Source organism: Eupeodes corollae, chromosome 2 (genome assembly GCF_945859685.1).
Source record: "Eupeodes corollae chromosome 2, idEupCoro1.1, whole genome shotgun sequence".
Lineage (NCBI taxonomy): Eukaryota > Metazoa > Arthropoda > Insecta > Diptera > Syrphidae > Eupeodes > Eupeodes corollae.
Genome location: NC_079148.1, coordinates 104,642,050 through 104,666,908, shown reverse-complemented (window position 1 = coordinate 104,666,908; position 24,859 = coordinate 104,642,050). Strand labels below are relative to the sequence as shown.

The 24,859-nt window shown below is 33.6% G+C and overlaps 1 protein-coding gene across 1 annotated transcript in view; it reads right to left on the bottom strand.

Moving 5' to 3' along the window:
* The window catches only part of LOC129947349 (protein sprouty), a 79,345-nt gene extending 55,418 nt beyond the window's left edge, over nt 1–23,927 (bottom strand). The window contains exon 1 of the mRNA XM_056057875.1: nt 23,233–23,927. The gene's annotated coding sequence lies outside the window, so the exon portion shown is untranslated. The remainder of the gene's footprint in view (nt 1–23,232) is intronic.
* Nucleotides 23,928–24,859: the final 932 nt, after the last annotated feature.

Genomic DNA, 24,859 nt, shown 5'->3' with positions numbered 1-24,859 from the left:
TTTTAAAAAATACTGTTGTCAACATTCAGTATTATTTTGAGAAAAATTAACAAAAGTTGGTAAAAATTTAATTTCGACTCAAATATCTTTTCAAAAATATTTTTGGTTATTTTTAAATGTCTTAGAACAATTAAACTGATAACTTTTTTAACAGAAAACGAAAACCTACAAACTTTTAAGCAAGACAAAACGACAGACGGGATGGGAAGTTATCAGTGTGGGTCGTATCCCAGCCTCTTTTTGAAAATTAGTTTTGACCGAAATGAAGCATTCATCAAGCCTGTTAGAAACAAGTCTATGTAACTTATATGCTAGTGAACGATCTTTAACTGTCCTCGTCGCAGTTCTTTAAAGAATTTCACATTCGCCTAGTACGGCTAAAGAACAAATCTCTGTACTTGCACGAACGAAGCTGTGCTCGATGGTATGCTGATAGGCATTCCTAGAAGCGCGAGTATTCCGGTTGAACTGTTTAAAGACAGGAATGAAGCTGGCTATTTCTCTTAAGCATAAACCGATAAAATAACGATACAAAAGGGTGAGAAAAGAAATTTTATATTGATGTTTAATCGAAGCAAAAGAACCAATGATGATATAATCACCAATCAGTTTAAATGCTCTACATTCAATACTGTTAAAAGGCTTAGATAATTTGCAGGATCACCTGCCCAAATATGGGAGTTATACTTAACGTATCAGGTCTGTGAGGCTTAATAGTAAAATTACACACTAAAAAATTTAGGATTCAAACATTTTTTGGTATAATGTACGGGAGTTGGGTGGAAACAATCGCATGTCTTCAAGTGTATTACAAGCTGAAGTTCTAGCATTAAATTGCCGATCTTTGTTGACATGTCAAGGTGTCTTACACTCGTTTCATTATGCTTGCCCAGACACAGCCGATGATTTGCTTGATTCTGTAATAGTCCTTTGATGAACTGAGACTTGATCTTTTTAATATGAAAAACAATAAGTCCCCAAGATTTGATGGCATTCCCGTCGAATTTCTAAAATACTCAACTTTAGAATACAAGCAATATCTTCTTTCTTTTTATAACAACTTGTACGATTCCGCTTGCGTTCCCAACAGTTTTATATAAAGCTCTTATAATTTCAATATTTAAGAAAGGTGATGCTAGCTTACTTGAGAATTACAGAGGTATTCCAATATTAAATTCCATTAGAAAAGTATTTGCTAGAATCCTATACAAAAGACATATGAGTTGGGTAGAATGAAACAATCGCTTAAGTATTTTTCTTTCTGGTTTTCGTGAGAGCTTTTCAACATTTGACCATATTTTTTCTTTATCGATTATTGCTAACAAATTTATCCAAAAGAAAAAGAAGATGGATGCTTGCTTTATCGACTTAAAAGCTGCATTTGGTACCGCAAATCGACAAGCTCTCATTTACAAAATTGCCTCACTTGGTATAACTAGAAAATGTCTAAATATCTACGAAAAATTTGTATGTTAAACTTTTGCTATAGTTTGGGATGAGGCCGATGTTTCAAACTGCTTTCAAACGACTGCAGGTGTTCTTCAGTTCAATCTTGTTTGCCCTCTACATTGATGATATTTCAGATAATTTACCCGGTGGAGTTTGTTTTTCTGATATTCGTATAGATGTACTTCTTTACGCGGATGTCTGGGCTATGCTAGCGGATAACCCATCTTCTCTCCAGCTACAAATCAATAGGGTCCAAAAGTACTGCAAAATCTGGGATCTTAAAATAAACTCAGAGAAAACAAAGATAATGGTATCTAAAGAACGGAGTTGTAGAAGGTTTAGAAGAAAAGTAATTCCTTAACAACCAACCTATTGAAATAGTACAGAAATCGAAATATCTGGGAATATTGATGTCCGCTAACACCTATTTTGAAGAAATTGATTTGATGCAACACCTTTTTTGCAAAAGTTTATTTCGGTTACCTAGTTCGATTCCAACCTTTGAATTTGCATGCAAACTTTCTAACAAGAGTGAAGTGTAACCCAGGTTCAAATCTCACACAACTATCATGAAGTTTCTTTTGCGAACAAAAGCATCGCCGTTTAAGGAATGGACTCAACTTACCCGGTTGTATAATGTTTCTCTTGAACTGACTGAGTTTAACATAGATAACTGACAAGATATCTTTTCAAATGTAATCGCAAAAGTTGATTAAAATATAAATCGTCAACATCTAAATAGAGCATCATCATCGTCAAGAAGAGAAATTTATAGAAATCTAAGACACTCCTTAAATACTAATGCGACAATATATTTCAATAATAGACTTTCTAAGAGAGCTATAGGTACCATTTAAGGTAAGGGTTGAAATATTAAACTTGAATTATATTCCGCATCGGTCACCTCTCCTCCGGAGACTAAACAAAAGTTTCGGGCATACCAGCATTTATTTTTTGATTTTTGAATCCCTCCAACATTTCTGGTATTGAACGTTTCGAAAAGTGATTTCTAATAGAAACAAAAGAGATTTTCATCTGAACCAAACGCACGCATTTTCGATTCAAGAATATCATTTTCAACTCGTCATTGTTTTCAAAAGCTTAACAGTTCGGCTAAAAAGCTGAAATTAATTGGCTCAAATATCATGCTAAAAATTTCAAGTTGACGTATATATATCCACTTCTTAAAGAATTGACAGCTTAGTTAGCTTTAATTGGACCATTCTTTTGGGCAACAAGTTCTAAAGCGGTACATGTTACTGCCGCGAAACCGATGCGTCCATAGAGAGTAACAACAGTTTGGTGTGGATTGTGAAGTATCGAGATTGTTGGACCATTATCCTTCAAACATAACATCAGGCTATAATTAACTTTCTTTAGTTTTTTGGCAAGTGGCACCGCCCTGTTGAAACTACATATCGCCAATGACCATATCTTCCAATTCGGGCCATAAAAAGCGCGTTTTCATCTCACGATAGAAAAAAAGCCCGCTGATATCGCCAGCTCATAAACCACAGCACGTTTTTCAAGAATCACTTTTGGATTATCATTCGTCTAGATGCGGCAGTTTTGCTTATTAGAAATGTGCCTCATCACTCAAGATGATTTCCTTGGAAAATTGCCTTTTTTGCCATCATTCTGACCATTGACGCCGCAAAGCTAGAAATGATCAAGATACTTTAGTTTTTGTGTCAATTGCACCTTGTAAGCGTGTAAATGCGAGTCTTTATGCATAATGTTCATCAACGATGAGCGTTAGAAGTGGAATTTTTAGCCACCCCGACGAGTTGAGTTAGAAGGCTCTTAAGCCACACTATCGCGAAAAGCAGCAATATTTTCTGCAGTACGAGCTGTACGAGCATGCCCTAATGTTTTTTAATCTCCTTTATATCCGATTTCCTCAAAGTTCTTGACCATTGAGTTGACCGAAAAAATCACGAAGTGCACAATATGCACTTTGATTCTAACGCCCGTTTTCATAATAAGCCTAAACAACTTAAACATATCGCTTGATTGTGTTGCTTTCCATAGTTAAAATTGAGTTTGTCTGAAACTGAGAAAAGTCGAATAAAATGCAAAACAACAACTCAACGTTTAGGTGTGGTAAACATTCAACATCGGCCCTTAAAATTTAACCAACCTATTAAATATAACTCATGGTAAAAATTGATGTCAAACAAAGAAGTCGCATGTGCTTGACAAGCTTAAAATAAATGTTCGGAGTAACAGGTGAACAAGTTTTTCCTAAAACAAAATTTAAAAACTAAAATAATGTTCAAAAAGTCTAATCAAAGGTCCTTGAACTATATTTCCTGAAGAGTAGATATGAAAAAAACTGCCATTTAAATCACTATTAGACTCACTGCAAGACTTCTTAACTTTCCACCTTTAAGAGCATCATAAATCTTATTTTGTTAGTTCATGTGTTCCACTGATTATTATTATACGTAGAAGATTATATTCTTCCACATCAACAAAATTTTAAGGTTCTGGACGAAAATAAAAAAGTTAAGTAAATAAGAAACCCTTCACCATTAAAAGTACAAGTTAGCTTACTACAGCTGCCTATGTCTATAAAATTTTGTGGAACTGGCACGTTTCTAATCCAAGAACCAAGAACATTATTTTGTTATTGGAATCACACTTTTTTTAAGATACAAAGTTTACATAGAAATCCCATTCTCAACGGACCGTGTAGCGATCATCAGCTTCTGGTTTTACCCAGAGTGACGGTAACTAATGGTCACCCGCCCGACAACTTGGTTCGGTGGTGTTGTTGTTTGGTTTTGTTAGTGTACTTTACTCATGCTCGATCTCTCATCCTCATTTGTCTACGTGTTTGCTTTTTTAGATATTTTGTTGTTTCTTCTTCTCTATCTAATGTTTACCTTTGCGCCCTTTTTTTTATCTAACTTTTATGGATTTTCAGTTTGCATAGGTTCATTTGAGTATCTTTTAAATTTTGAAGAAAAAATTGAAATACATACACAAACGGAAAACAACTCAAATCATCTGCTTTTTAAGTTTTAATCGCAAGAAGGAGAAGTTAAAGGAAGAATTGACAACTAATTATAGTCGAGGTAAGTATTGTTTAAAATTCGACATTTTTATTCCAAAGAGTTTGTTTTTGTTGGTAAAATCAGACTTATTGAGATTGTTACATTTCATTTAGTTATTCCAATCGAAACCAACAAATACAATAAACCTGAAGTCTAAAGATTCTTGTACAATTATTCGGTCTACAGGGTTGTCAGGGCCTTTCTAATTTACAACTCCTTGATTGAAGTCATCAGTCATCGAAGAGGGTCTCAAATTACGATCAATACAAATTGGGCAACACTATTTCTCGGACTAAGAGTCGGGGTTTTCTTACCTCATTCAACCTTGACCAGAGATTAGTTGATCTTGTTTCTCTGTATAGGAGCATACTCGTACCCTGCAGATGCAAGGCTTGTCTGGGTAATTTCTTATTTTAATCGGTCTGGCGACGAAGCACGATTGGCGTGTTGGCGCGGATGGACTTCGATGATGACGACACTTAAGGAATTAGAGCTATTTCCGTTCTGCGAAGAATTTTTTTTGAGACATAATCTAACGACTTTTTGGAGCCATTTCAATCCTAAGGAATTGTTATTTGTTTTTGTTTTATTAAATTTGTTTTTTAGTTACGCAAATACTTTTAAAACAATATGATGCGGCCATAGATATAAAATCTGACATAAAGTATGATCACAATGGTACTACTACATTTAATTGTATCAACCTTAAAGGCCCGAGATATGTTTCGTTAAATATTATTTGCAGTGTTTAATTGAATTTGACAGCTCCCAGAACGAACCAAAACATAAGAAAAAGGAAAATAGAAAACATAAACATTAAGATCAATTCAAAAATTAATTCAATCATCAAGACGGAATCGTTTCTTATAAAATAAGGTGGACACTTTCGCAAACAGTGAATCATCGTTAAGTTTTTGACCTAAGCTTAAGTTTATTAAATTATAATCGTTATTTTATTTAGTTTATTTTACAAAATTAAATAACCCAGTAAAATGACTTTGAACAAGAACTATGATGTAAAGATATATTCTGATATCTTCGAGTTATTCTATGGAAATATATTCTCAAACACAGGTCTTCAAAACAATGTACTCATGTATAAACTTCTTCATTTGATGTTTTGGTTTCCGACCAATTTTAGAAATTGGACGTAGAAAAGCAATATGAGTTCCTATGAAGAATTAGAAATGTAACGACTAATATATTGTATTGTTTAAACAAGCCAGGAAGGCTTTCAACGCCCATATTCGAAGGACCAAATTTATGCAGACCAAAAATTACGTCAAAAAATACTCTAATGTCCCAAATGCAGTAAGAATTTTTGGTCATATGTAAAAATAATGAGGAATTCTTCCTCCGTTCCACCGCTTGTTGTCAGTGATACTCCTTTAGTTAGCTCTATTGATAAAGCTAACTTGTTTTCAAGGCAGTTCACCGAAAATTCCACCTTACCTTAGTGTCATGTTCTTGAACTCGTAATTAATTCTCTGGGACCAATCTATTTTCGTACTCGTACTGTAGCGAGAGTTAATAAAGATCTCAAAATTCATAAATCCGCTGGCCCGGATGGTATCTTATTCTGAAGAGGTGTTCTTCCACGCTAGCAAAACCACTGCGTAAGTTATTCCATCTATCATATTCTTTTGGGCTCTTTCCTAGTAATTGGAAAACTGCATTTGTTCAGCCAATCCCAAAAAAAAAGTGAATTTTCTTTCATCGCAAATAATCGACCGATAGCACTAACGTCCCTACTTTCTAAGGTCATGGTCACTGATTAATTATCAGCTCAAGAAATATCTTGAGGAACGTACGCTTTTGACCGGCAATGCGGCTTTCGTAGCAATAGGTCCATTGGTGATCTCATGGTTCATCGAACAGTGGAACAAATCTTTAAATCGTTTTGGAGAAAGTAAGATTATTGCACTTGATATTTCAAAGGCATTTGATAAGTCTGGAATATATTTTTGTTGTTGGATTAGTAACTTTCTTTTGAATCGCTCAATTCAAAGTGTTTTGGACGGTTTCAAGTCTGAAAGCCATGAAATAAATACTGGTGTGCCCCAGGGCTCCGTTTTGTCTCCGACCCTATTCCTCATTTTTATAAATGATTTTAAGTCTGCTACTTCTAATCCATTACATTGTTTCGCTAACGAAAGCACTCTTAGCTTTTCATATTCGTTTCCAGACGCATAATCTTCGAATGTGGAACTGCAACGGCAAAATATGATTTGCTCTTTAAATTCCGACTTACACAGCGTTGTACAATGAGGAATAAAAAACTGTGTGGAATTTAATGCTTCAAAAACCCAATGCTGTCTTGTATCGTTAAAGCGAGATATACCGTAATTGCCACTATCTATGGTCTATGCACTTGTATCAACGAAACTAAAAATCTGGACATTCTGGACAATTTATTATTCAGCAACCACCTTTTGTGGAGCTATCACATACGCGATGTCACCAAAAATGACTCAAGATGTCTAGGTTTTTGAGACGATGCAAGAATTTTGTCTATGTTTGATCTGACAAAACCTTTATACTTTCGAAACTTGAATATAACTCTCATCTCTGGGCTGGTGCCCCAGTAACTTATTGTATTAAAAGAAGAGCTTTTAAAAATATTGGTGCCATGAACATCATCTACTCGATTATTTCGCTCGGACACCGTAGTAGTCTCACGCTTTTTACCGTTATTTCAACGGACTATGCTCTAGTGCAATAGCGAGTTGCATTCCTCCGCTTAAACAATTTAACCGTAATACCCGCACTTCTAGAAAAGCCCATCAGTTTACCCTCGAGCCCAACTTTGGCAGTACTATGAAGTAGAGAGATTCAACTTCGCGAATGTGGAATGCCATGCCTGCCACGTTCTATCTTTCCCTATCATTGCAATGTTCAGGAATTCAAAATCAATGTACACTGATACCTCCTATCCAACCCTTTCATCTTTTCCTGAGATGCTCGCACTGTGTCTTTGGCATATTAAAGTTATAGAAAACCCTTTTAGTGTTGAAACAAAAATATCATTTAAATCATTTTAGTATCTTACTTAGTTTCTGAAAATATCATGAGTTATGAATCCTCATTTGACTCTATAAAAAGTTTTTAGCAAACCTTGAATTTAATTCTCATACGTTTTACACTTCATTTTTATTGCTGATTTCGAATCCAAACTTTAAATTTAACTATTTGGTCAAGTTAAGAAATTATCGTTTTCAACATTATTTTTGAATAATTTCATGAACTTCAAAAACTTGATATAATAGACGTTTTTAAACAACAGATAAGTTATAACAATAAAACTTACTTTCAAACCGTTTCGCCGTTTTTCTATTGAAAACAGTTTTGGCATAAATGGTTTAGAGTTTCTTTCAGATTTTTCTAAGATAGGTGCAATCTAAAAACTTCTGAAGATTTCTCGAAAGTTGCATGAAATAATATAAATATTTATACTGAATCTAAAAAAAATGGAATGTAGGTTTGGAAAACCATCACAGATTTTATTGAAAAAATCTAATCCATAAATTTAAATATCCTTAAAAAGCCTTCTATATGTATTTGTTTTTTTTTTTAAGAATTTTAAAAAATTAAATCTCTAAAACCTGACGTGATACATTTGGATTAACGCCATGAAAACCCATTGAATAAGTGAATTCGTATTGCGAGCAAGAAAAATTAATCTTTACCTAGTAAATTAAGTAATGCGGAACACACAAAACTCACAAAGTCAAGAGGGAACAAATAATGGACCCCAAATGAAAAGCATCAATGCAAGATCCTAAAAAATCTGCAAATCTATTTCAGAAATTCTGATTTGAAATAAATAAGCTTCTGGAAGAGCACCTTTTATTATATAAACTATAATAAAACTAAGTATACTCATTATTAAAATTGAAAAAATAAACTATGTATTCCAATACTGGATGAACGAACTCTAAAAAACCTTAAGCCTACCAGTCCCCTATCTCATGGACAAAATGATAAAAAATAAAGGTTGGTTTTTTAAAGCTATAGAAAAGTTTAAAAAAAAACCCATACAATTCAGAAAAAAGCATGAAATATTTATTTGAATCGATAGTAGGGTCCATATAATTTATTGTTTGAAGATTATTTTATGCAAATGTTGACCTTGACTGCGCCTCAAGTGGTCCATCCGCTTAGTCAAATTTTGTCATACTCTTTCCAACATTTCTGCCGGTATCTCACGAACAAATGCTTCAATGTTGTCTTCCAATGCGTCAACTGAAGCGATCTTGTCTGTATAGACATAAGCTTTAACATAGCCCCACAAAAATAGTCGAAAGGCGTTAAACCGCACAATATAGGCGGCCACTTGACCGGTCCCGAACGTGAAATAAAATATTCACCGAACTCGCCTCTCAATAAGTCCATGGTTGCGCGTGCTGTGCGGCATGTGGTACCGTCTTGTCATAACCAAAAGTCATGCAAGTCATTTTTGGCAAAAAAAAATTGGATATCACAGTTAAATTACGATTCGCATCATCTTAAAAGAAGACGGTTCAATGATGCCACCAGCCAATAAAAACCGGGCTTAACTGTGACTTTTTCTGGATGTATTGGTAGCTCTTGCAATGCTTCTGGCTGATATTCACTCCAAAATCGAAAATTCTGCTTAGCTTTCGTACCCATTGAGCCAAAAATTACCTTCGTTGCTGAACACAATTTTTTGGTAAAAAATCGATTCTGAACTTTCCTAACGGTAACAGAGCACGCATTTTGATAATAAAATTCAATAATTTGCAAGCGTTGTTCGTTTGTAAGACGATTCATGGTTAAATTATGGACCCAACTGAAGATTTTTGACAGTGAAACAAAACACGAAACGTGCGTCAGTTGTTTAAACCAGTGTGTCCAAAAAGATAATACCTACAAATCACCCCTTATTATTAGATAACTAGTAATTTTCTAAATTTTATGGAATAATAAACTTCATTGTAGCCGTTTTCATTTCTTGACATGATAAATAAAACGTGAAACTTAGCTAAAAAAAAGTTACTTCCGTTATTAGAAAAGCATAATTCTTTCTTAAGTCTAACTAACTTTTCTAAGCCCGTTAAGATCTTTTCAAATATTTCTAATAAACTGAAGAAAAACTCAAAAACTTCAGCAAAAAAACAAACTATTCCCGATACTTTTAAGCGTAGCTTCTTACTTCTTTTGTGTTTTCAATTCTGCATCACTCATGGTCGTAATTCAGTTTAAAGCCGTGTTCTGCGTATACCTCTAAAAAGTCAAAGTTGCCAATCCATTGTATAAGAGGATTTGTACTATAGAGTCCCTCTGAATACCACCTCTTCCCAACCCTATACTCCTCCATCTTTTTCTCCTCCTTAAACCACATCCTTGAGGAATATTAATGCATCAACGTGTCTGCACTCAAATGAACTTCACAGTATTATACAAAAAAATTGAAAGAAATACAAAAACATCAAATTTAGATTCCAGTAGCCAGAATCCATAAGATTGAGAAACTCATTTCAAGGCTTAAGCACATTATCGTTATTATTTTCGCGGTCAATTAGTGACCGTGCGCATCTTACCGCGCGGGTTCCAAAGCCACATCGCAGCTACCGTGTTGGATGATGGGCTTTACTTCGTTTTCTTGAGATTTTGTTGATGTTTCTTTTTTTTTTTTTGGGTTTTGAACAATAAATCTTTACACCACCATCACCACCACCACCGATATTGTGGGGATTGGCTACTGTTCATGCGGTGCTATTCGGAAAGATGCTACTGGTTTTTATTTTTTAGTTGTTGTTGTTGTTTTTTGATGATACGACATAAGAGTCGTATTTTGCATTGTTGTTAAACCATGAAAAGATGGAAAGAAATTAGCCAAGAAGCTTGGAAAAGATTTCTTTTATTTACACTCCTCTTGATGTATGCTAAAAAATCATGAAGTCTTACAGTGGGACTGAAAGGTCTATAAAATTGAGAACATAATACCTTAAAAATCTCTAAAACTGTGAAAGTCCATCCGAAAATGTTTACCAACCAACCTACTAGTTCATAACCTGTAGCCTTCTGAAACACAGTAAAGTCCACATTTGGTGCTTATGAAATAAAAAAATTATGTGTTTTTGAGTTTAAATCAAAAGAATCAATTATGTTTAGGTCTACTCGTATAATTGATTCTTTTTTTCAAATTGTGTCTATCGAAACCATATTCTTGTGCCACTGTATGACGGTTGAAGTTAAAGTTATACACGTCTTCGATTCCGCCGACCCGACCGCTATACGCCTTCCATCATATATAACCACAGAGAAAATTGCAATTTTTAAAAGGAATGAAGGGTTTATATTTATGATGGATAATAATTTTTATAAGTTTCTTCTTTTTTTCTTTTACTTATTTCATAATTCACTCGGTAGTCGGTTTAAAATTAACAAAAGCGTGAAGAAACGCCAGCCGAAGGGATTATTGATTGTATTATATGTTCGTATGTTTAAAAAAGAGGAACAAATTAAAAAAATTATCAAACACAAGAAAATCAATATCAGTTCAATGTCAAAAATTCAGTGTCAAGGTCAAAGTTTTTTATCGTTAAAGGCCAAACAGTTTAAGCATTGGAGACATGTTTTGTGAATTACTCAATTTCTAAGAAATGTTCTTTTTGTATTCGAAAATATTTTAACCGGAAACGGGTTAAAATACTGTATTCAAAAGTTTTCTACAAACAAAACAGTGTCTCTCAGGTTTTCGAAACTATTTTTGTTTTTCAGCCTGAAGTACAGAATTTTTACGGACTCAAAATATTTTGTAAGTACAGAATTTTTTAACACAAACTTTTGACATACAATATTAATAGAGTATTTTGACCAACCCCTCTAAGCAACCTCAGTTTCATGATAGATTCGAATGTTAAACTGTTTTGAAACAAAATATTGGAATCACTTCTTCAAATTTTAAAAGGGTATGTTTATATTCTCTGGAAAATATTTATCAAATAACAACCATAAGTGAAAAGAGAGCAAATTTTAACTATACTTCAAGTATAGCACCATGATTACCTTTTGTTGTTTTGCTGTCATATTAAAAGTTTGAAGAGCTATGAATTTCGACCCAAAGACATTTCTTGGAAATTTGTTGATGATATTTTTATTTGGAAATCACTCTCGATCCGGAATCCTTACTGAGCAGTTTATTGACGGTTCTGAAGTATGATGTAAAATTTATGTTTTTAATATAAGACAGTCCAAAATCTAAAATTACGTCTTTTTTAAAGATTAAACATATGACAGCTGCCAAGTTTGACGTTTGAGTATAAAAGTGGGTCAGTGCTACTGATTTCTGATTTCAAATCAATAAGCAAAATTCTCTTCTTTTTAAAACCAGTACCCATGTTCTATGAGTATCGCTACGACAAAATTCTGTAACTTTAACAGTCGATAATTTTAACGAATAATTTCAACGGAATGAAATCCCTGGAAAGTCCAATAAAAGTTTGCTTCGTTAGCTGTTGTGCCAAGAGATTGATTACAGCCACAACAGTTTGGAAATTAAAAGCTTAACGCGTTCGCTTACGATTTTTCCAAAGGCAAAATGGATGATTTAATTTGTTTACTATGTGAAGAGTTAGGGCCTGAGTTACAGAACATATTTTGAACAATTCAAAAGCTCACTGAACTACTTTTTTCGTGAGCTCGCGATTGGTTTCCTTGATTGATTCTTTTGATTCTTTTAGCAATTTTGAAATTTCGTACAATTTTTCGAACACACTTCATTTTTTATCTCCCAAAAATTGGTTGACATTTTATTTTCACAACTTTCTAGAATTAAAATAAATCAAATCAAGGTCAAGTCTTCAAAAAAAAATATCCTATTTTAAATGTTCATTTCAAGTTAAATAAAATCAGCTTTTGGTCAGTTAATATTTCTAAAATCTAAGAAATTTCTAGATCCTAAGAAAGTTAAAATTTCTAGTTTTTGCTGTAAAACGATGAAAAAATTATTATTTTTGATTTTACTTACTTACTTACTTAAGGTGGTGCTACAGTCCTATGTGAACAAACTTCTCCATCTTGCTCGGTCCCTAGCTAGATGTGTCCAGTTTCGCGCTCCAAGTTGGGTGAGGTCACCTTCCACTTGTGCGCGCTTCTCCTCCACTCCCCTTCGATGCATACGGGACCGTAGATCACACGAAGAACTTTTCTCTCGAAGCGACCCAAGGTGCTTTCATCCACTTTTGTCATAGTCCATGCCTCTGCACCGTATAGCAGGACGGGGATAATAAGGGTCTTATATAGCAACACTTTGGTCCCTGGAGAGAGGACTTTACCACTCAATTGCTTTCTTAGGCCAAAGAAACAGCGGTTAGCAAGAGTTATTCTAAGTTTGATCCCAGCGCTGGTGTTGTTTTCTGCGTTTACATCGGAGCCTAGGTAGACGAAATCCTTGACTACGTCAAAGTTACGTCTGTCGATTGTAACGTTTTGACCAAGACGTCGGTGTTGTATGTCCTTTCTTGACGACAGCATGTACTTTGTTTTGCCCTCATTAACCGTTAAACCCATTTTTGCCGCTTCTGTCTCAATACTCACAAAAGCCCCATTGACATCACGCTGAGTTCTTCCGATTATGTCAATGTCATCAGCATATGCCAGTAATTGTACAGACATTTGAAGGATAGTGCCTCTAGTGTTGACGTGTGAGCTATGCACTATTCTTTCAAGCACGATGTTAAAAAAATCACATGACAGCGCATCACCTTGTCTAAAACCTTTTTTGACATCGAAGGGTTCTGTTAAGTGAATTCTCCATAGTCATCCTGCACAAACGGACGAGTTTGGCAGGGTTGCCAAAACTAGACATGGCTCTATACAGCCCTGTATATGCTGTCATATGCGGCCTTGAAATCGATGAAAAGATGGTGGGTGTCTATTTGGTGTTCTTGTTCCTCGCCCATTCACAGTAACTTGCCGGTCTTGATCATCACGGAAGAAGTACGGTCCAATGACGCCGCCGGTCCATAAACCACAACAAACCGTATTTTTTTTGCGATGCAATTATGACTCATGGAGTACGTGTGGATTGGAGCCTGACCAATACCGCATATTTTGTTTATTGACGAAGCCATTCAGCCAAAAATGAGAGTCATCGCTAAAGATTTTTCGGTGAAAATCGGAATCTTTTTCAAATTGTTTCTCAGTCCAATTCACGAACATACGAAGCTTCTGGTGGTCAAGCGGCTTCAGTTCTTGCGTGAATTTAATCTTTTAAGCATCTTTTCGCATAATCCGCAACAACTACGTCACAGAGATTCCCAATGCTTGATATCGACGTGTAAAGGACACATTTGGGCTTTCTGCACCTGAAGCTTTAGGGGCACCAATATTTTCTACGCTACGAGCACTTCTTTTTTTCACTGGCACGAGAAAATTGTACTGTGCCTGTGGATTCAAATTTTTCCACCAAATACTCAATTGTTGATCTTCTAGAACGATTATGATGACGCCCGTAGCGCTTTTAACGTTGAGGCAACTGACCCTGAATTTCGGTAGTAAATTTTAATAATTTGGACTCGTTGTTGGTTCGTTTATCTTTACATCATCAAATTGCAAACATTACTGAAGAGAACTGTCAAAAGAGCGGTAAGAAATATGGCGTCGTTTGCTGTTCCTGTCGCTCTACTTTTATATTGTCCCTGTTGAAAAACCTTGTATTTAGAAACTAGACTAAATGACCTTCTTATATTTTGAATACCTGCATGATACCGAAATGATGTCTTATCACGTTTGACAATCATAAAAATAAAACAAAAATGGTATTACCATCAGTCTCTCTTGAAGTGTCTCATTTGATTTTTTCAGTTATGTTTTAAGAAACTTAAAATTTCTTGCTTAATTTACTTCCAATTGGGAAAAATGATGCTTTGTGGACGAAATTGGAATTCAAAGTTGTTATTAAGGATAGCTAACATTTACGTCTCATTTTCTCCATTCTTATAGACAATGTACGCTATACTAAATTTATAAGAAGACAAAATTTCTAAATTTTTATTTAAGTCTATTTATGGTTATTGCACAAGGATTTCAGTCAATTTATTGTCGACTTAAAGGAGGCACATTACCAGTTTGGCAAGAACATATGTCAAAATTCTAGCTCTGCTTTCAGATTGTTCAATGATGGGCTTCGATCATTGTACCAGATATGATGGCTGCCAGGTAGTAAAGAATTTGATTTTTGGTAGTTCTGTTGTGTTGATTAATTATCATTTAATAAAAAGAAGCCAGATATCTTCGTTCTAATTGCTTTTTAAATCCTTTTAAAATCTTGACCAGTGTTAGATGCCCGTAATTTACAATATCTTTTGTGTTTAACAGTGAAATTTACAACAAAATTGGATGAATTTCACAACTGAAAAACTAATTTCTAGCAACAATTACTCTAAATAAATTCATTCATGATTTCCATTACTTTGTAAACATTGTTTTTGCATACCAAAAGTTTCTTTTTGTTTTTCAAGAACAACCCACTCATATAAAAGTTAATAATTCTTCGTTAAATATTTCCAGAATTCCTTAAATTTTTATTAAGGTCGACCCAATAGTAAATCTGTTCCTATTCCGCCCCCAAACAATTAATTCATTCAAAAATTTAGTAACATTTCCTCGAAGTCTCTTGGCCACCCACATTAAAAACTCAAAATTGCATTCAAATAAAATTTCAAATTATAACCGACAAAAAAAATAAAAGAAAACAGAAAAACAAATATCCAAAAACCCATTATCCACGTATTGTAAATAATCATTCAGATAAATACTCACAACCGAAAGACAAATGGATTTTCACAGCTTCCAATGCTTCAAATCATTCTTTAAAAAAATATTTTGAAATATTTTACTGAAAATTAAACAAAACATACAAACCAAAAAAAAAACACGAACTTCTTCTTCTATTTTATTGACGGAAACCACCAAGAGTGTTTTGTTTTTCTTAAAAATGAAGCAAAAACAATTATTCTGGAAATTTAATTTGAATGGTACTTAAATTAAATTTTTATCAAAACACACTAACACAATAATTAAGAATGAACGAAAATGTTATATCTAAGTGAATAAAATTTCATCTACGTGTAAGGCTATAAGGCAGCCAGCGCCAGCGCAGCGGTGGTATTTTGTGACGTCATTTTTAATATTAATTATTTCGTGTGCCAATATATTTGGACCAAGTAGATAAAATATATTTTCTTTCTGACGTCATTTAATGGTGCACTTTTGTGGCACAACAGTTTTAAAAATATTTGTTTTGTTTTAGTAAAGTTTGATAAACTTTAAGTTCTGTTGCATTTGATTCAACGAAATTTAGCGTTCCATGTTCTTAAAATGAAAATAAATAAATGGTCACTTGGGCGTATGCGTACTATAATCAGTCTCTTTCTTAGAAATCAAATTTATTGGAAAGTTAATCTTCTGGCATTATAATTTAAAAATGATTTCTGGAATATGATAGTTAAGGCTGATTCGGACATGGTCTAACCCAGCAGCAAAAATTGTCCTCCCAATTATCAATCGTTTCGGGATTATGGCATATACTCGCTACTGCATGCACATATCCTTACAGAAGGAAAACAAGATGCCAAATCACAAAATGTTTGAGGCCAATTTGGTTCGTAACTTTAATAAATTAAGTGTGAATCTAACTGTGTGCTATGTTGCGCCCCACCGTTTTGTTGTTCAATTTATAAAGAAAAAAGTCACTAATCTTGGCTCCATAGCGATCATCGGTGACTGCAATTCTCTTACCTCTCTTATTAAAGATGTGCGAATCTACTATTTCACTAACCCAGTGTATTTTTATGTATCAAACGGTACCTCAATATACACTTAAGATTATCTTCACTCAAAATTTGTTTCGTTAAACAAAATTCCGAACTTATTAAAATAAATTTGAACAATTTGGAAGCGTAGGTGTTCAGTATAAAAAACTAAAGTAAACATAAATCATCATTAAGCTTTAACAATTGCCTTGATTAAAAATAGTGCTTATTTAACATCATATACCTCTAAAAAAAACCTGTTAGTAATTTTATTTATGTATGTTTTGTAAAATTATACAAAATCCTTCATTTGCCTTATTTTTGAAATCAGTCATTTCGTTTCTCTTGCTTTTATTTTCAAAGCCGAAACCAAAGTTTGGCCAAGGATGTAACGTTTCAATACGCCCCGTTTGTCGACGGTAACCATTCTTAGTATTACTACATCTTGACTAACCAGAACAATAGTTTCAAGTCGAATTTGAATTTATCTGAAAGACCGAACATATTTTTTTTTGGAAAATGTCTAAAAATGTTAGGTCACAGTAAGTCATCGTCCTTAAGTATTAGTGTTGACGACCTGGCCACATGCTTTAAAGATTAAATACTGCCAGATCCTGACCAGAAGTTCATAAGTTTTGCCCCGCAAAACTTTTCAATCGATGAGCGAGACTCTTCTTTTACCATGGTTGAGATGTTGGCATCTCTGAGCAGAATGAAAAATAACAAAGCAGCGGGCTTGGATGGCATTCCCATTAAATTCTATAAGAATTCAATAAAAAACAAAGCAGAGGTTTTGGATGGCATTCCTATCAAATTCTATAAGAATTCAACTCTTGAATTTCTCGATCGTGTGTTGGGGTTATCAAACAAAATGTTTAGAGAAGGAAAATTTTCGAGCTACTTTCGTTTGGCTACAATACTTCCTATGTTTAAAAAGGTTAATCCGAGTTAACCAGAAAATTTTAGAGGCATTTCAGTTCTGAGCTCACTAAGAAAACTGTTTACACAATTGTTTTACGTTAGGCTTGTCAATTGGATTGAAAGAAATAATTTGAGAAGTTGATATTAGTCTGATTTCCGGGCAGGACTTTCAACGATTGATGAAATTTTTACTCTTACGAGCGTTGCCTGGCGTTTTGTCGACAAAAATAAGCGCCTATACATTTGTTTTTTTTCGATTTTAAAGCTGCTTTTGATACTATTAAAAGAAGATCACTTTTATATAAGCTAGCAGTTGTTGGTCTTTCAACCAAATTTATTCGGATTTATGAACAACTTTTATTAAACACATCTGCAATGGCTTGTAATAGTATATCTATGTCAAAATCCTTTAAAACCGAAACAGGTGATCCACAAGGCTGTATATTGACTCCGCTAATGTTTACTATTTTTGTCAATGATATTGAAAAAAAATTACCAGAAGGCGACAACTATGGCGATTTATCTTTGAAGATTTTGCTCTATGCTGATGACCTGGTGGTATCCTCTGATAACTAAGTGACATTGCAGCTTTAGATAAATAAACTTAAACAATATTGCATATAGTGGGATCTCAAAATCAATTTTTCTAAAGCTAAAATTATGATTTTTTAACCTCAAAACCGTTCAGATAATAATGTACGAAATTGGACAATAGATGGTAACACCATTGAAGTTGTCAGCGAGTATAAATATCTTGGTTTTACTATCACTCATAATTTGAACATCAAAAATCATATTTAAGAGAAACTGGTACTAGCCAAATAAGCTATAAACTTGATGTGGTCACATTTTTTTCAAGAAGCTTCGTGGGCCCTACATCGAAATATAAGGCTTTTGAAGCTGCCGTGAACAGTTGCTTTTGTTATGGAAATCAAGTATATGGATACCAATTTCTAAAGGATATGGAAGTTATTCAAAGATACTTCTCCAAAAGAAAAATTTTTTTAATATTGAAAATGTTTTGTAAGAGAAGTTATTTAATGTTCCTTACATTAGAGTAAAAAAGAACAATTACAGCCAAGTTGAAGTTTATTGTTTTTAATTTTACATTACAATAATATGTGTTTAACTAAATTAAAGTGAAACGTTAACGTGTCGTTTATTTATAATTTTCTCAAAGCTGTATTTTTTGTTTAAATTTGGTGACCACAATATCTAAAAAACGTGATTCAATTAACTTGAAGATCTTCTTTTTTATATTGAAATGCAGCCTTTAATTAAGGGAAGGACAATTAATTTTCTCAATTCTCAAATCCTTCGATAAAAGGCTAGATGGAGTTAGATGTTGAAAGTTTAGTTAAAGAACAACATCGGGCCAGGATGTGTATTGTATCTGCTATATTTGTGACTTTTTAACATAAGGACCTAACCAAAAATATGCAACAACTTGACATCATTTTCCAAAAATTAAAGCCGTTTATTCGGTAGCTAACTAGACGTATCCTCTAAATATTTAAGGTTTTTTAAAAAAGATTCTTCATTACGATAAGACCAATATTTAGGTAGATGTAACCTTTTGACTATTACTAAAAGAGGAGAGACTTACACTTCAACAACGCATTGAAATTGTCAAAATTTATTACAAAATGTTCAAAATGTTTTATTCATAGTTTTCAAATTTGTAAGAAAAGTTTTCTGACCGTTTACTTTCACAAAGAGGTTACCGGAAATGAGCACAGAAAAAAAAGTAATTCAAATAATAAACATAAGTTCAACTAATTACATACAAAATTTAAACAAAATTATAGTTTGTTAAAGCATCAAGTGCAAATTCAACAATTTTGAGATGATTTTGAAATAAAAAAATATATACATTTTTACATGATTTGAAACACAAAATAGTAACTAGGAAACTTTGTTCGAGCCATCAATTGCAATAACTGGTTGTAGAGCTATGGAAAACTATTGCGGTAATTTGGACCATGTTTGCATTATCTATAGATAGTTGACCATCCAAAGTCTCCATTAAGGATTTCATAGAGCCGAGTGGGGGGAAGGAAACTCAGTTCGAAATACAGCCTCCAGATCTCTTAGATTAGAGGACACAACATAAAGAAGTGTGTGATGTCTTCTGGTTCTCCGGTGTTACAAAGTCTACAGATTTATGGAAGATCAATTCGATGGCAAAAAGTTAAGATTCAGTATTTCGATTTGGAATCTAAATATGTAACTAATAGCCTCAGAAAAAAACTTGTTCCTGAAGTAATTAGCCTGTGATGTTATTTGGGGGTTGAGGTTTTTAAACACATTTCTTGATAATGTTGTTAAGGCCTTACAAAGATGTTTACTGAAGATATGTTCATCAGTTTTGGTGATCAGATCTTTGAACATGGTGTGCCATTGATTCAAATTGGACTCCAAAAACAATAAATTACTGCCATTTGAAGAAGCTATCTGTATCCATTCCTTAAACGGAGAGGCATTTGTTTGCATGAGCCTTGTCATAATGGATTTGTGAAGGCTTCTTTCATCTCTCCTCATAACTTTCAATATGTGAAGTTGTGTGAGTTGGTTTTAAGGTTTCTAAGGCAAAGAGGTGTTATGCCAGAATCTACAAATATAGCATAATTGGGCGTTCAAGAAGGCAATCTGAACAAGCGATTGAAGAAATACATTTCCACGGCTTCAAACTCCTCCAGTTGTAAATATCAAAAAACTTCGGTACCGTAGCACATGCAGCAGTTCACAGTTGCTTGAAAAACACGATATTTGGATATAAGATTAGATCTTATGGTTACAGTAAAACTTAGGCCACATCAAGCTTAGATCTACTTTGGCTTCGTTGATTTTTTTTTTAACGTGTTTCGAAACATTACAATTGTAAGACAGCAAAATTCCATGATATTTGAAATAATGAACGACCTCAATAGGTGTATTGTTTCTTCTGTGACGCGGTTCAAAAATCATTATTTTTGTCTTGTTAGTATTGACGCAGAAATTCAAGGATTCACAAAATACATTAAGTTGTTTATTTGCAGCTTTAGGGTAAATGGATTCTCAGCCAGTAAAACTAAATTCTCGGCGTAGATCAAAACTTTAATTTGTATACCGGCAAAGACTATTCCACCCTCAAGTACATCACAAACGGCATCAATAAACAAGGCGAATAATATGGGGCTTAGTATACACCCTTGAGGGACATCTAATGTTGTTTCAAACCATTCAGGGAATTTAGTTCCGTACCATACTGATGCAATAGATGATGCAAGAATGTTGAAATAAAACATTAAGAATTTACGTGAAATTCCTAAGAATGACAATTTGTACATCAAAGCATTTCTATTTACCTTGTCAAAGCCTGCTTTAAAATCCACAAAATAGGCATATAATTTCTTTTTCTGCTCAATCGATCTCCTGGCAATACTCCTCAGTGCGAATGTATGGTCTTGCCTTGAAAAACCCGACCGAAATCCTGCCTGGAACATGGTGAGTTGGTTGTTGTTCTCAATCCATTTCGTCAACCTTTCATAATTAATTAAAGTTAGAATATTTCTTAGCGAGTTGAGAATCGAGATTCCTCAATAGTTCTCTGGCTGATTGGCATCTCCTTTTTTGAAGATTGCGAATATAACCGCGTTGTTGAAATTGTTTGGAACAAAAGAATTTTCATAAAGTTTGTTGAAATATGCCAGAAGATGATTTTAAAACGGTTCCGTACTATTCTTGTAGAATTCAATCAAAATGCCATCTACGCCAGGAGCCTTATTATTTTTCATTTTACTTAGAGTAGTTTCAAGCTCAGGTCGAGTAATAGGATTATCCAGTTCACAGATAGTGATATTGGGTTTTGCATAATAGAGAGCATGGACATTCTCATCAGCCGACAAAAGAGTTTTTAAATGAGCTGCTAGTGTCTCAACTTCGAGCATAGTTATCATGCTTCTATCACGATCACCCAGCTCACGAACACTGTTCCAGGAAGCCTTCGATTTATAACAGTTCAATCTATGGATATTTGCCAATATTATTTTCTATTATATAAAATATACCTGAACTGTATTTAATCTAATCTAAGTTCATAAAGAAGATCGAAAATCCTACTGCCGTGGTAGTAATTTAGAACAATTATTATATTACCAATTATGCTATCACAAATAAAATTTGTAAGAAACTCAAACAAATTTGATAAGTTAAAAACGGTTTGAAAAGTTACCGTTGGTACCTTCTTATCTTGCTTAAATAAATACTAAAACCAAAAACAGCCAAGCACAAGTTCCAAAAAATGTCTTCATAAGAAATTTAAGAGAAATGTTTAGCCAAAAATTAAGACAATGCACAACTCTAGCACAATTGTTTCTATATTTAATAGAAATAAGTTTTGTTATATATTCTTTTAAAAACAGTTTTTGATTCTTGTAAAATACTTGCCAAAAAAGAAATAGCAATACACAGTACATTATATAGTGTTTTAAGTTAGAAAAAAGAAGTACCTACTTACTTAGAGAAAGAGTCATTTCCAAAAAATGTATAATGTTCAACCTAAAGCAGATGTTATAAAATACCCCTGTAAAAACTAACCATTAAACATAAGAGTATTTTTCCAAAGCATTTCGAGATCATGAGCTCAAAAGATGCTGTTTCAAATTATGTCAAGTTGAAGATTCTATACTTCAACCTAACCTGTCGGAACCTTAACAATGCCTTCTTTAAGGGTAGGTTAAATTTATCAGGACTCTTAATTTGTGTTGATTGAAACCTTGAACTAAAGACTGAATCATAATTGTAAAACTGTTCACCCATAAACCTGACTTTAAAGTTAGCTATTTTGTAGATTTTTTACCGACCTGTATTTTATTTTGAAAAGCTAAGTGTTTTAAAGATGTTATTGCTTTCGAAAAGAAGATCACTTCGTAGCAAAGATGTGAACGTCTCAAAAGAATTTTTTGCAGTTAAATCACACGTTGCGTCCAGAATATTTAATATAATTTTTCAACCTTTGTTATCGATAAAAAAATAATTTCTTTGGCAAACTTAAATGAAGATAACTTTTGGCAATACTTATAGAACAAATAGGCAGTTATAATTTTGTTAGTGCAATTTAGCTGACATGTTATTTTTCGATTTGAGAAGCCACGCATTGTTCGTTCTAAATATTGTTTTCCCTTTCCTATACACGATCGCTGATAAAATGGTCCAAAAATACGATATTTGTACGGAATTTGTAGACTTATCTTATAGGGTAAAGTGGGATAAAAAAGTACACACAAATATTCTATGCTTGTTTTGTGTTTGAAAGAATTTACAAGAAGGATTATTTGAAATATAGTTAATGATAGGGTGAAACAAGGTAAAATAATACAAATTAGCACCACTGTTTTTAAAATTCAATTTGTTGAAGGATTAAGTCCAAGTCATTTTGATTATATTAATGAATGATACGATTTTCGCTTTGATACCGTATAAATAGCAATTGATATTTTGAACTCAATAAACCTAAACCTCCCTAACTTTTAAAAATGCCTGAAATACATATTTTAAAAAGATTTTTGGGCAAAAAACAATTTTGGTAATTCTATTACTCCCTAAGCATTGTATTTAAAGTATAGTGCCCCTCTTTTTTCATTTTTTAACAAATTCTCTTATACTTTACTGTAATCATGTACATTAATATCATTTATGAGAGGTCGAAACCAATATTGTCAACGGGTGAATGATGTCTCTAAAATTTGATACAAAGTATTTGCATACGATATTTTTAGGGTATATAGGGCTTCATTTCTGTAATGTGCGAAGCGACTTCAAGTTTGTACCAAACAAATTCAGACTGATTAAATTCTTAAATAGTTTGGTCAAATTTGACGAACATACAAATTTCGGTAGAAACAAAAATTAAATTGTATGCTAGAACTTACACTTTTTCTCAAGAGCAAGTTCGTGCTATCTAGTCAAGCATTTTTCTTAAATTTGTGATACTAAAAAAATGTTTAAAGGTAAATGTAAGGATACTTAAAATTGACACTCACCTTTTTTGACTTGTGTTTTTTTTTAAGATTTCAAGTTCTTATATAATGTGGTTCGTCGTCGTGTTAGAAGGATGATCTTTGTCAGTCTTCAACTTTAACACAAACAATTTTTTTCGACAAAGATACTTATGCCTATATTTTTGTGCGAAGTCCTTTTTGTTATATTTTTTCTTTCTTTTATTTAAGAAAAATAATTTCACTTCCTGTAGAAACTTTTCTTCTATTCTCTTACGGTCTGTTATTTTGTTTTTTCCTTATTTTTTGTTTTAAGTGTTTTGGGTTTAGCTGTTTTATTTGTGTGTGTTTTGTATCAAAGAACAAAAAACCACTTCTCTAGCACTTAACACTCAGGTATTCAAGAATTCAGAAATCCAGCTTGCAATTCTAGAGCGTACTTAGCGAATTTCACTATACTCAGAGCTGCATGCAGAAGGCAAATAAATTACCAACCGTTAAAAAAAGACGACAACGACGACGGTAGTAGCGCTGTACTTGACTAGAGGATGCAATCTAGAACGGAGGTACATTCAAGAGTTCGAGTCTGAATAACTCAGCAAAGTCAGGACTTACTCGCGCGCGTTAAATGTACGAACAACAACAACAACACAAAAATACAAAACTTCTTCACTTCTTCAGTCGGAAGACGAACAAATTTTCTCAACTTTCTCACGCGCCTTTAACAATAAACCAGAATTGGACGCAAGAAATAAGTATCAAACTGCTTGTATTTTTATAAGGACTCCGTGATGCCTTAGCTAGGATACACTCGGCAGTAGGCTGGTGAGTGAGTAAACCTTCTGTTCTTTGGATAGAATAGCTGGAAACTTGCTGCTGACTGGCTGTGTGCTTTTTAAACATGAACATAGAAATTCAATTTCCGCACCTGCGCCAGAGATGGGGAAGTTCCAAATGAGCTGGGTAGGGTAGGTAAGGTAAGGTAGAATAAGGATATATTTGTTGGAGCAAACCAGGAAGCAATGGAGGGCAAAGCTCACGTATACAGAAACATCAGGAAAAAACCAAATTATATCCATATATATGCACTGCAATACATCGGGATGGTACTGCTACTGATGGCTCATAATGACCCAGAAAGCTATCTTAAGTTGTGTGTGTGTATGTGAGAGAAAGTGTGATTGTGTGTGTCTTCAGGTTGTATTGCAAGTAGGCGAACTTTTCATTCACAGGATATGAGTTTTGCAAGACCCAAATGCATGAATGAATGGCAGCCCTTATTTTTCAACAACAGGACATGAATGAATTTGTATTTAATATTTGTTTTTGTATCCATTCAAAATATATTCAACGCACTTATGAAGGTTTTCTCTTTTCCTTTTGATTTCCTGTTGAAGGATATCACAAAATGTTTTATCCAATTTTCTGACAGTAATTCACTAAACGTTGGCTAAGGTTGATTCGATGAAAAAGACATGACTAAAACTAAAATGTATCGAAACCAAAGTATTTTGTATGTTAAATTTTCTTTTACATACAATAATTCCTTGTACATTTCTGCAATTTAGAGAACATACCGAAAAATCTATCGAACCTTTACATTTTCTTGAAGAAAAGCACTTTTCATGTATGTTTGTAGTATCAGAAAAACGATATGACTTTTGCAGGACTA